Genomic DNA, 10,609 nt, shown 5'->3' with positions numbered 1-10,609 from the left:
CCTCTGTACTCAGTGTGTATCACATGCAGGTCACAGTATTGAGCATTTCAGTTTAAGACAACTCATTCATTTACCTGTGTTGTAATTAGTACTCCTGTGGTCAGTTTTGTTGGAAAAATATTGTATGAGCCAAGGAAGTTTATTTTTCTACAATATATTTTCCATTCCTGTCCTTTGTCTCACATGTTTGTATCTCCATACTCTCCAATGGTAAGTAAAATACCTTTGTTCTAGATCTACATGACTTGATTTTTGGCTCAGTCTTTCTGGGGGTGTAACTTCTAGTGCAAGGCTCTGGGCTTCCACATTCTACCAAAGGCAGTCCTATGGTTCTGCTGTTCCAAGTCTGTGGTCTTGGCTTCAGTACCACTTTTTCCTAGTGTTTTGTTTATTTGGTCTAAAATAAATTACTATCTGTTAGAGACTTATTTTCTTGAGTGATACAGTTTGCAGAAGCTTGCAGGAACCCAGGACAACCCTTTCAGAGCAACACAGCTTTTATTAATCAACTGCAATACAGTACATGGGTCTTCAGGTTTGACTGGAAAAGCTTAGTCCAGGTGCATCTATGTGCTGGCAGCACAACCTGCATGTCTTGCCCAAGCTTCCAGAATTCATTTGCCTGAGTACCCTAGGAAGCGTCACAATCCATCCAACACCACCATTCTTTTGTTTCAAACTCCAGCTGTACAGCTGAACTTGACTCTTGTCCTATGTTGACAATTAATATTCCTCCTAGTGTTGTGCTGCCTAAGTGACTTCTGTTCATTGGTGTCATTATTATTTGTCCAGGAAAATAAAGTAAACCCTTCACATCCAGTGAGTAACCATATAAAGGAGTGCAAAAATAGTAAAGTATTCCAGTAGGCATGATTTGGTGAAAACATTCAAAGTAGTTTTAAGGACAGGTATGTAAGTTCATGTATGAGAGCCAATATTGTATTGTCTGCGGTCAGATTTGATGACTTTCCAGTCTTCTGTCCCATGTTTCTATAAAATCACAGACATCTTATCTCCATGAAGTTGCTTACAACAATGTCTATTCCAGGATCCTTTCTGTTGGGCTACTGTGCCTTGATTGCTCACCGTGCGACTGTTAGCTTAGAGACTGGTATGTAATTTTCAAAATGCTGTGGAAGAAAAGCACTGTTTATCAAAGTGTGGGATTTTCATTAATAACAAGTTACAAATTCCTTCGGTACAACTGCAAAGAAAATCCTCTTGATTTCAGACCTGGCCCAAAAACCAATTGCAGTTATAACTTCATTGATTTATAGATGTCATAATTTCATAAAAAATATATGCCTGTCCTTGCTACTCAGTTTTGTAGCAGAGCACTGGCAGTAAGGGCTCCTATTACAAAGGCCTCAATCCTTTAAAAAAAACCCTCATTTTTACCATATTAATAGCAAGATGCATTATAATTCAGTTCATGGGGAGAAGAATGATATGATTGATTTTTGTGATGCAGTACCTCTGCTTTTGAAAAGCGTATAGTTATTTATTTGCAAAGTAGACTTGTTCTCACTGTCTTCCTGTCGGTAGTTTGAGTTAGGTTTTGCTGTAGTGTCTGGTTTGGGGCTTCTTTGTTTTGTGGGGGAGATGGGGTTCTTTGTTTTTTTGCAACAAAATATCAATGCATGGTGTTTTTCAGGCTCACATTTTCTTACTTGTCTTGGAATCAGAGCCTTGAAATGGGCGGTTTAAAGGGATCACAGTAAAGGCTAGATTAAGTCAGTGTGTTGAGTCAGACCTTCCATGTGTGTGAGTTGATAGTAGTAATTGATCATACTTCCTAAATGGAAAAACATATTTTAGATTATTACAACATCTCAGGAGTTCCTTATATACAAAATAAATTGATTTTCTTTATAAATAAATGTTAGTGCACATACCTTATGGTGTAAGATTTTCTGGATGTGAAAACCTGCTTCCCCCTTAGCTCAGCCAGGTGATTGCATTAAACATAAGGACATGCCAAGGAGGAACAGAATTCATGCCCAAGGAACATTGCTGACCGAGACGCTAGCACAGAGGTTGCATCTCCACTACCCAAAGCTGGGTGGTAGAGGGAGTTACTGTTCTCTCAAGCTTTATTTCCATTGGCATCAATGATAGGTAGGACTTACTTAAATTGTGGTGGGACTAAGTTTTCACTGGTTGATCGTGACATAAAGAACAAGTTTTGAGGATGTTTCCCGGATGTGCTCTGCTGGCCCCACTCCTCAGTGCTGATTGGTAGAGAGGCCCTGGCAAGAGAGGAGGGATGAGGGGGGCAGCCACCATCTTGTCTGCTGGCTGCCCTTTGTGCAGCACCACCCCTTGGCACTGATTGGCCCGAGCCAATCTTGTCTACTGCCCTTTATGTGGACCCACCAGCCAGTGCCTTTTCCCCACCACTGGGTGGGCTGTGAGGCCAGGCCACAGCAGTGAGGACTGTTGGCTCTCACTGGGAAGTCAGCATTTTATTTCATTTTAAGTTGGCTTGGCTGACAATCCTGGATTTCATGGTTTCTGCAAAGTCATGAATGGAGTTAAACTCCTAATGATGGGCTCTGGTCATCTACATGCATGTGCGGGAGTGTGCACACACGTGTGCCTGTGTGTTGATGCACAGGGGAGAAGCGGTGAGGAAGAGTGGGGGATATGTTACAAGTTTTGCACTGACATAAGGCAGCCAAAACAACCTGGTAAAACCTGGCCTTCAAGTTGACATTGATTACAACTGAAGTTCTGAAGTGGTTTCATTTGGTGAAATTCCCTTTTGGTTTCTTAGCTACTACTTATGTGAAAAAATCTTAATAGAAGCTTTCTTAAAACAGGGGAAGCACATATCAATTTTAGTGTAAAACCATGGAGAACGCATGCTTTTAAGCCTGAAAAAAACTGATCTGTTAAACTGAGCTGCCTTGAGATTTTTTTTTACATCATCAACCTCATACTAGCTAGTTGAAGTGGATTGCATTGTTTAGAAATATGTTTAACCTTCAGAAAAATGACTTCAAGTGACTGAAAAAGGAATTCTGTGATACTTTTCATTGTTAACGCTTGCTGTGTAAAAATGTGTTGCTTATTTCTAATGTTACAGGGGTGTAGATTGTAGCCATGTTGGTCTAAGTTGGTTTAATAAAAGATATCAGGTTAACCCAAAGAACCTTGTCTGCTTCTTTCTAATGTGAAATCGATCTACCTTCTGCCTCTTAAGACACTGAATTTTCTTCTGTCTTTGTGAGATTAAGAAAAATCAGATTGATTTTCTTCTATGGATGGAGGTTTTTAAAGACCACAATCGCGGAGACCAACTGGCGGCTACAGGAATGGTGCTTCGAGGAGGGCTTTGGCTTCCTCAGCCACGACTGGCACATCACGACGAGAGACATGCTGGGATGGGATGGGGTCCACCTTTCCCCTAAAGGTAAGCGTGTGTTCTCTTCTAGGTTGGCGGACCTCCTCCGGCGGGCTTTAAACTAGGCTCGTCAGGGGAAGGGGAAGATGAGGGCGGAGAAAACATCAGACTGCCAGACCAAACAGCACCCACAACTACAGCCCAGCCCAGACCAACGAGCGAAGCGAATAAACAGGTAAGAGATAGGGGTCAGGGTAACGCTGGGACTAGGGGATCAGTACACACACCCACAGGAGGCCTCAAATGCCTCTACACAAACGCTCGTAGTATGGGCAACGAGCAGGAGGAACTCACCCTCCTGCTGGCTGACACCAGCCCGGACATAGTGGGGATTACGGAAATGTGGTGGGACGCAATGCATGATTGGGCAGTGAATGTCAAGGGATATAGGCTGTACGGGAGGGACAGGATAGGAAAGAGAGGTGGGGGCGTGGCACTCTATATTAAGGAGGAATACACATCCTCGTTAATTAGTAAGGAGTCAGGGGAGGGGCACTCTGAAGTGCTTTGGGTTAGAGTACACGGCAGTCGAGGGGAAAGGGACTTAACGGTGGGAGTCTACTACAGACCCCCCAACCAGGGAGAAGAGCTTGACCAGGAATTCTTGGGTCAGCTCACAGAGGTATTGAAGGCTAAGGATGTGGTAGTCATGGGGAACTTGAACTTCCTGGACATCTGCTGGGAAGAACAATCAGCCAGGTCTAACCGCTCACGTCGGTTCTTGGCCAGAGTGCAGGACCTCCATCTAACCCAGGAGGTGCACAGCCCCACCAGGGGAGACGTGTTGTTGGACCTAGTGCTGGCCACAGGTGATGACCTGGTGAGGGGGCTGCGGGTGCTCGACCACCTGGGCGACAGTGATCATCGCCTGCTGGAATTCACCATCCAGCGCAAGGTGGCAAAGGCATGCAGTAACGCAGCGGCCCTAGATTTTAGGAGGGCAAACTTCAATGAGCTAAGGAGGATAGTTGGAGAAGTGCTGAGGTCCCGGAGGGGAGGGGAGCCAGGTGTCCAAGGACAGTGGTCGTTTCTTAAGGAGATGATCCTTCAAGCCCAAAGGAAGGTAATCCCAACGAGGATCAAAGGGAGCAGGAGAGCACACAAGCCTCAGTGGCTCACCAAAAGAATCCGGGAATGTCTCCTTGCTAAAAAGGAGGCTTACACCCAATGGAAAGAAGGGGTCATCACCAGGGAGGACTATTCTGTAGTTGCTCGGAGATGTAGGGGGGTAGTTAGGAAGGCCAAGGCAGAGATGGAACTGGGACTAGCTTCCCAGATTAAGGACAATAAGTCCTTTTTTAAATACGTAGGGGGTAAAAAGAAGGTCCCGGGTAACGTGGGGCCCTTGCAGGACACGATGGGAAACTTGGTTGTTACACCAGACGGCAAAGCTAACATGTTAACAATTTCTTTGCCTCCGTCTTCCTAAGTAGGGACCAGAACAGCCACCTCCCTGCTGGGCCCCCCTTGGGCCCCGGGGGAGGCACACCTGGGCCACGGGTTAGCAAGGATTTAGTTAGGGAGCTTCTGGAGGGGTTGGACATATTCAAGTCAGCCGGCCCGGATGATCTCCACCCTAGAGTTCTAAAGGAACTGGCCGAGGTCATTGCAAGTCCCCTGGCATGGCTTTACGAACACTCGTGGTGCTCTGGTGAGGTACCGGAGGACTGGAAGAGGGCCAATGTGGTCCCCATCTTCAAAAAAGGCAGGAAGGAGGACCCAGGAAACTATAGGCTGGTTAGTCTTACCTCGATCCTAGGCAAGCTGTTCGAGAAAATGATGCTGGCACACATCCAGGAGGGGCCAGCAGGGGACTGCATGCTTAGGGGCAACCAGCATGGTTTCATCAGTGGCAGGTCCTGTCAGACCAACCTGGTGGCCTTTTACGATCAGATCACCAGATCATTAGATGCAGGGGTAGCAGTGGATATAATCTTCCTGGACTTCCGGAAGGCTTTCGACACTGTCTCTCACCCCGTTCTCATTAAGAAACTGGGGGGCTGTGGTGTAGACACCCACACAGTCAAATGGGTCGCCAACTGGCTGGAGGGCCGCACCCAGAGGGTGGTGGTGGATGGGTCCTTCTCAACCTGGAAGGACGTGGGCAGTGAGGTCCCCCAGGGCTCGGTCCTCGGGCCCGCACTGTTCAACATCTTCATCAGAGATTTGGATGAGGGGATAAAAAGCACCCTGTTCAAATTTGCTGATGACGCTAAGATGTGGGGGGACGTGGGCACACTGGAAGGATGCAACAGGCTACAATCAGACCTAGACAGGTTACAAGGGTGGGCGGACGAGAATAGTGGGTTTCAACACAGACGAGTGCAAGGTGATGCACCTTGGGAGGAACAACCGGCACCATACCTACAGGCTGGGGAACTCCCCTCTTGTCAGCACGGAGGCGGAAAGGGATCTGGGGGTCATCACTGACTCCAAGATGAACATGGGCCGGCAGTGTGGAGAGGCAGTCAGGAAGGCCAACCTCACCTTGGCATGCATCCACAGATGCATCTCGAGCAGGTCCAAAGAGGTGATCCTCCCCCTCTATGCAGCACTGGTCAGGCCGCAGCTGGAGTATTACATCCAGTTCTGGGCGCCACACTTCAAGAGGGATGTCAACAGCATGGAGAGGGTCCAGAGGAGGCCACCCGTATGATCAGGGGACAACAGGGCAGGCCCTATGAGGAGAGGCTACGGGACCTGAACCTGTTCAGCCTCCAAAAGAGAAGGCTGAGGGGGGATCTTGTGGCCTGTTATAAACTAGTCAGGGGGGGATCAGCAGGCATTGGGGGAGTCACTGTTCCCCCGAGCACCGCCAGGAGTGACCAGGAATAACGGTCACAAGCTGGCAGAGGGTAGGTTTAGGTTAGATATCAGGAGGCGCTACTTCACGGTCAGGGCAGCTAGGGTCTGGAACCAGCTTCCAAGAGAAGTGGTGTAGGCTCCTACCCTGGGGGTGTTTAAGAGGAGGTTAGATGAACATCTTGCTGGGGTCATTTGACCCCAGTACTCTTTCCTGCCATGGCAGGGTGTCGGACTAGCTGATCTGCTCAGGTCCCTTCCGACCCTAGAAACTATGAAACTATAAGTTGCTTCTCAGCCTTTTCTTTAGCTTGGTTTATTAACTTTATCAACAAACATAGCTTCTTCCCTTTTTTTACTGAGGCCTGTTTTTTTCTGAATCCTATTAGTTGACATTTCTTTTGAAGTGTGAACACTACCAGTTAATGGTTTCTTTAGCCCCATATTCTTTTCTATATATGGGTCTTAACCTCCATGTATCTCATAGTCTTTGAAGGCCAGGTCCAAAAAAGGGTCTCTGGAATCAAGCTGACTACCAGTTATGTGCCTATACTCCCCCATGCAGTGCTACTTACTTAGCACCTGCTCTCTGCTATTGAGAGCACTGGTCACTGGGCTAGACAGATCTTTGGTCTGACCCAGGATAATATTTCTTATGTTCTTATATTTGGGGAGAGTTAAGCAAGCACCTAAGAAAGGAGATAAAAAAAATGCTTCCATGTGTGGTCAGGAGTTGTCTACAGGTAATCAACAAGAAATGCTGAACAAAGGAAGCCTGTTTGAAATCCTACCCTTCCCCGGAGCATGAGTGCTTCAAGCTGAGAACGGCAGTGTATCTGGGTCTCCAGTAAAAGCTATAGTTGTCAGGCTATCATGTAGAAGATCGACATTTCCCAGGTTCAGCTGCTATGTTAAGGCTCTTTTTGATTCACAGGTTTTGGACACCGCTGCCCAAAGTCCTGTTTTAGGTGCTTAAAGCCTTTTATTGGATCTAAGCTCAGCATGTTCCAGTAGTGAATCCTAGGCCTGCCTCATGCTCCAAGTGAGGTAGTCCTAGGGCTTAAGAGCACCCTCCTCTTGGGTCCAAAACAAACTGCTTACCTTTGTGTGCCCAAGAAGACATACCTAGGGATAAAAGAGCAGCCCAGCCTCTTGTGCCTGAATGGCTGCAACAGCTACTTCACAGCTAGCCCCCAACAGCAGACATGGGATAATCTGCCACCATGAAATCTCTCTCAAGCTTTTAAAAACAGGAACTGCCAATAATAATGTTAAAGCAAGCCATTGCAATGCCAGCTAGTTTTTTGATCCATTTAAATGCCCAACTCCCTTAGACTCACTGACCATTGCCGAGCTCGGATTTGGGATGTCACAGCGATGATCCCAGAACTCATCCAGCCCTCTGATCACTACCCCTTGGTCCTCATCCATGTGGGCACTAATGACGCAGCTGGGAGCAGTTTGGGCTGTGTCATGAGAGACTACAAGGTTCTGGGAGCCAAGCTTAAGGAGACAGGAACACAGGTGGTTTTCTCATCTGTTCTTCTGGTGAGCAGACATGGACGGTGCCACAAGGCCTGCATCGGAGAGGTCAACCAGCAGCTTCAGAGCTGGTGTTACCGGGTGGGCTTTGGATTCTTTGACCATGACCCACACTTTCGCGCAGGAGACATGCTAGGGAGGGACAGGCTACATCTCCCTCTGAAAGGCAAGTGTGTTTTCTCTTCCAGGTTGGCTGATCTCATACAGTGAGCTTTAAACTAGGTTTGTCGGGGGATGGGGATGCAGAGGTACAGGAGGATACTTCGACATCAAGCGAGGCCATGTGAGCAGGAACAACTCAGTAAGTGACAAGCACACCAGGCAAGCTTGGAAACAAGAGGGCACCACGGACACCCACAGGAGGTCTCAATTGCCTCTACACAAATGCTAGAAGTATGGGGAATAAGCAGGAGGAACTCACCCTCCTGCTAGCTAGCAAAAACCCAGACCTGGTTGGGCTTACAGGAACTTGGTGGGATTCTACCCATGACTGAGCATTAGACATCAAGGGCTATAGGTTGTATAGACATGATAGTAGAGAGAAAAGGGTGGGGGAGGCGGGTGTAGTGCTCTATGTTAAAGAGCAGTACACATCCTTGATGATCAGGATGGGTTCAGAAGAGGGGAAAACTAAGGTGCTCTGGTTGAGAATGCAAGGGGGTCGTGGGGAAAGGGACTCGATAGTGGGCATCTGCTACAGACGGCCTCACCAGGACCATGAGCTGGACCTGGAATTGTCAGGTCAGCTCACGAAGGCTGTAAGGCCAAGGGATGTGGCTGTCATGGGTGACCTAAACTACCCAGACATCTGCTGGGAGGAGCAGTCAGCCAGGTCTGAACGCTCATGCAGGTTTTTAGCCTGCATACAGGACCTCTACCTAACCAAGGAGGTACATAATCCCACCAGAGGAAATGCCTTGCTGGACTTGGTCCTTGCCACAGGCAATGATCTGGTGAGGGATCTGCAGGTACCTGACTATCTAGGCATTAGTGACCATCATCTGGTGGAATTTACCATCTGGTGCAGGGTGGTGAAACAAGCAGTAAGGCAAAAAAATCCTTGACTTCAGGAGGGCCGACTTCAATGAGCTAACAAGATTAGTAAGAGAGACATTGAGGACTTGGAGTTTCAATGAGATGGGAGTCCAGGATGGGTGGTTGTTCCTGAAGATGATCCTCTGAGCTCAGAGGGAGTCAGTCCCAATGCAAACCAAAGGGGGCAAGAGTGCTAAAAAGCCCCCTTGGCTAGTAAGGCATCCAGGAGGGCATGAGGGCAAAAAAGGTGGCATACAATTAGTGGAAGCAAGGAACAATCACCAAGGAGGATTACCGCTCTGTTGCTCATGATTGCAAGGAGGCAGTTAGGAAGGCCAAGGCAGAGATGGAACTAGGGCTGGCAACCAGAATTAAGGATAACAGAAAGTCCTTTTTCAAAGACACAGGGAGTAAGAAGAAGGCACCAGGTAACCTGGGGCCCCTACAGGACAGGCATGGCAATCTGGTGATTGCAGGAAAGGAAAAAGCTGATCTCTTCAAGGAGTTCTTTGCCTCCATATTTCTGAGCAGGGACTGGGACAAGTCCCCCACTAGGATTATGGACAGGCCCGGGAGACAAGATGCCATGCCTAGGGTCAGAGACAATTTAGTTAAGGAACGCTTGGAGGAGCTGGATGTGTATAAATCAGCAGGTCCAGATATTCTTCATCCAAGGGTACTGAGGGAATTGGCGGAGGTCATAGCAGGGCCCCTGGCATGGTTGTATGAGTGCCCATGGTGCTCTGGCCAGGTCCTAGAGGACTGGAAAAGGGCCAATGTGGTCCCCATTTACAAGAAAGGGAAAAAGGAGGACCCAGGTAACTAGAGACCAGTTAGTCTTACCTCAGTCCTTGGGAAGACCTTTGAGAAGATTATCAAGGACCACATCTGCAGGGGCCCATCATGGGAGGTAATGCTCAGGGGCAACCAACATGGGTTCACTGCGGGCAGATCCTGCCTTATTAACCTTGTTTCCTTTTCTGACCAGGTCACAAAGTCCTTGGATGTGGGCGCTGAGGTGGATGTCATCTACCTGGACTTCAAGAAAGCCTTTGACACCGTTTCTCACCCCATTCTCATAAAAAAAAACCAAGGCAAGTGTGGCATCGATCCCTACACAATCAAATGGGTGACAAATTAGCTTGATGGTCACACCCAGAAAGTGGTGGTGGACAGGTCATTTTTGACATGGAGGGATGTGGGCAGTTCCCCAGGGCTTGGTCTTTGAGCCTGTGCTATTCAACATCTTTATTAGTGACTTGGAGGTGGGCATGGAAAGTACACTGTCCAAATCTGCTGATGACACAAAGATGTGGGGAGAAGTGGGCACATTGGAGGGGAGGGACAGAACCTAACTAACCTTGAGGGGGTCCAGAGGAGGGCTACTCTCATGGTCAGGTTTTTAAGGAAATTAGGTTATAAACTATATGTGGGAAATACAGTAAGGGCAAGTTTTGCTGGTCACCAGGTAAAACTAAAAATTTGCAGTGAGCCATAAGGAGCAGAACAATGAGCAGCTCCCTAGAGTTACTTACTACAATGAAAGATTTTTTTTCCTTTGTTCTGCCTTCAAAAAACAAACTGTTTTCTATGTTCAAGAGTATGTGGTATCCAGCTATGGAAATGGGGATGACAGCACTGTACACAGAATTCTAAATGAAGGCAAATCATCACTTTGAGAGTGCCATTATAATCTTGTCTGTATTTATCAGCCCATATCTTGGGTATTTTTACATTCTGTTTTTGCTTGCAGCTGCACACATTGAGCAAAGAGCCCTAACCTGTGGGAATGATGACTCAAACAACACTTAAATTTAAGAACTC

The sequence above is a fragment of the Crocodylus siamensis genome, chromosome 13 (genome assembly GCF_052110815.1).
Source record: "Crocodylus siamensis isolate JL-2025a chromosome 13, ASM5211081v1, whole genome shotgun sequence".
Taxonomy (NCBI): Eukaryota; Metazoa; Chordata; order Crocodylia; family Crocodylidae; genus Crocodylus; species Crocodylus siamensis.
This window is presented reverse-complemented; position numbering follows the sequence as displayed.